Genomic DNA, 3,139 nt, shown 5'->3' on the forward strand with positions numbered 1-3,139 from the left:
TGGAATCTTGAAGTATAAGTTGTTACATTTCTTGCCCACCTAAGCTGTGGACTAGGATCCTTACTCCTCTACCCAGTGAATGATGTAATTACAGCGGTGTCAGATGCTGTCAAGGAAGGACAGATTCTATGGGAGCCTAGGACAGGGGCCTCATCTGGATGGTGGGGGGAAGGACTAGCAGATGAGCAGGCTAGGCTTCGCTTCCTTAGATTTGAGCTGAGATCAAAGATGAACATGAAGCCACTGGACGGAGGCCATGGGCTAAGTAGTTGCATCTTCTCCTCAGTGCTGCCAGCCCACATTCCCACATCCTCTCCCAGGGGGATGATCCCCAACCATTGCTTTGTTACCAGGAAAACCTGTCCTCACTCCCCCTTACAAAAACTCTCCCAATTCTTATGAATACTGCTGAGGTGTCCAAAACTCCATGTGGATGTCATCGGTTTCTAGGAGTTCTATATTTGGAATTCTCTAGACACTAAGATGCCATCTTGATCTTTGCAGCTTACTTCTGAACGTCTGAGCATTCTTCATACAGCCCAGACATATCGGCTCCCATGTGTTTTCCCTAGCATATTCCTATTCAATCCTAACACTCTATCCCTTATCAGACAAAGCCATCGTGTTGAGAGACAAACAAAGGAAAAATACTTTTCCCACATCATTAATTACTCCATTTTTAAGCAGACACAAACACTTTTCCTCTTTGGATTTGAAACAGCTACTATGGCTGCCAGCTGGGACCCCCGCAGGCTTCAAGAGCATTAATCACCAGACTAAAGCTTTGTTCTTTTAAGGAAAATAAGAGTAAATTAAAGACACACTCAGATATTTTTCCCCTGGTTGGAAAAGGCACCTAATCTGGCGACTAATTTCTCACATACTCACCAGTGATTTTTTTTTCCCCAGTTACTATAATCCTAGTAAATTTCTATTGAAATATAAGTCAATTAAAATTTAACATTTTTTAAAAGATTTTATTTATTGGGACACCTGGGTGGTTCAGCGGTTGAGCCTCTGCTTTCAGCTCAGGGCCTCATCCAGGGGCCTGGGGGTCAAGTCCCGCATCAGGCTCCCCGCATGGAGCCTGCTTCTCCCTCTGCCTGTGTCTCTGCCTCTCTCTCTCCCTGTGTCTCTCATGAATAAATAAATAAAATCTTAAAAAAAGAAAAAGATTTTATTTATTTGAGAGAGAGAGAAAGAGAGAGAGCACACACATGCACACGTGCATGAGGGAGGGTGGAGAGCAAAGGGAGAGGGAGAAGCAGACTCCCCACTGAGCAGGAAGTCGGATATGGGGCTCGATCTCAGGACCTGGAAAGCATGGCCTGAGCCAAAGGCAGAAACTTAATCTGCTGAGCCACCCAGGTGCCCCTCACTATTTAGTCTAAACCCATTTTGTAGCTCCAAACTCATATCCATTTATGTACTACATCTCCCCTTAAATATGTCATGGGCATCTAAAAGGGAATAAAAAATTGTCTAGACTCAGGATTCTGACACAAAATGTGTGGGGTATTTCCACACGAGAAATTTTTTTTTTTGAAGATGTATTTATTTAGAGAGAGAAAGCAAGAGAGCAAGGGGAGGGGCAGAGGGAGAGAGGGATCCCGAAGCAGACCCGCCCTGAGTGCAGAGCAGAGCCTGATGCAGGGCTCCATCCCAGGACCCTGAGATCATGACCGGAGCCCAAACCAAAAGTCAAGAAACCCAGCTGACTACACCACCCGGGCACCCCATGCCACCCGTACCTCTGACCGAGGGATTCTCATGCCCCTCTTCTCTGGTTCCATGACTTGCTAGGATGGCTCACAGAACTCAGGGAAACACTCACTACTACAGGTCTGCTGTGGGGAGGTACACAACTCAGGAACAGCCAAATGGAAGAGCCGCACAGGACACAGGACAGGGGGTGGGGGTGGGGGGTGGGAATGTGTGCAGAGCTTCTGTGTCCCCTCTGGAAATGCCATCCTCTCAGTACCTCCAAGCATTCACCGACGCAGAAGCTCTCCAAATGCTGTTGTTTAGATTTTTGAGGAGGACTCATCACATTGGCACAACTGATTAATTCATTGGCCATTGGTAATTAGGTCCATCTCCAGCCCCTCTCTTTTTTCCAAGGGTGAGGGGAGATTGGAAAGTTCCAACCCTCTGGTAAGGAGCCTCCATCCTACATGAGTCACCTAATTAGCATAAAATCAAGTGTGGTTGAGAGGGGCTTATTATTATTATTTTTTAAAAGATGTTATTTCTCTATTCATGAGAGACACAGAGAAAGAGGCAGAGGAAGAAGCAGGCTCCCTGCGAGGAGCCCGATGCGGGGCTCAATCCCAGGACCCCAGGATCAGGCCCTGAGCCAAAGGCAGACGCTCAACCACCAAGCCCCCCAGGTGCCGAGGGGGCTTGTTATGAATAATCTCCTCTCACTCTAGCACTCAGGAAGTGACAAGGGTTTTAGAAGTCCTGTGCCAGGGCCTGGGAGCAGACACCAAAGGCATATTTCTTTTTATGTCACAACATCTCAAGGTGATCATGTCCAAAGCTAAAGATTCTCTTTTTCTCTTATTTTCTTCTAAGTGGGCTCTGTGCCCAATGTGGGGCTTGAACTCACGACCCTGAGCTCAGGAGTCACACACTCTACCAACTGAGCCAAACAGGCACCCCCAAAATGGAAGATTCTTGATCTTTTTCCCCAAGTGAATAAATATTGTCAATCCCCACCCATGCACCCAGTATCTTGTGGACCCCGGGAGGCATGTACACACGCTGTCCTCTTCGCCTCGACTGCTTCTCCCTGTTCAACACCCAACTGGCTTCCAGCCAGCCTTCCAGACTTCAGCCTAGATGTCACTGTGCTTCAGAAGCGTCCCCTGACCCTCTCCCAGTCCAAATGGTATTCCCTCCTGTCCCCTACCTTCTCCATAGCGCTAATCACAGCTTTTATTGATGTTTGATGATGGTTTGTTTACCGTCTGGCTCCCCAGCTAGTTGTGAAGGTGCCAAGCGACATGGTCCTTGCAGCCACAGACAGCGCAGGGCCTGTGTGCGTCCCTGTCCCCATGGGGCTGCTCCTCCTGCCGGGGATGAGAGCCTGCAGGCCCGCAGCCTCTGCTCTCCACTAAGGCTAGCAGAACGGTGG

General features: G+C 48.4%; 1 non-coding gene across 1 annotated transcript; it reads right to left on the reverse strand.

The window, feature by feature from the left end:
- Positions 1 to 2,586: 2,586 nt before the first annotated feature.
- TRNAR-CCU lies at positions 2,587 to 2,659 on the reverse strand. The gene has a single exon. It is a non-coding gene; the product is annotated as a tRNA-Arg (tRNA).
- Between the last annotated feature and the right edge of the window lie 480 nt (positions 2,660 to 3,139).

Source organism: Vulpes lagopus, chromosome 16 (genome assembly GCF_018345385.1).
Source record: "Vulpes lagopus strain Blue_001 chromosome 16, ASM1834538v1, whole genome shotgun sequence".
NCBI lineage: Eukaryota > Metazoa > Chordata > Mammalia > Carnivora > Canidae > Vulpes > Vulpes lagopus.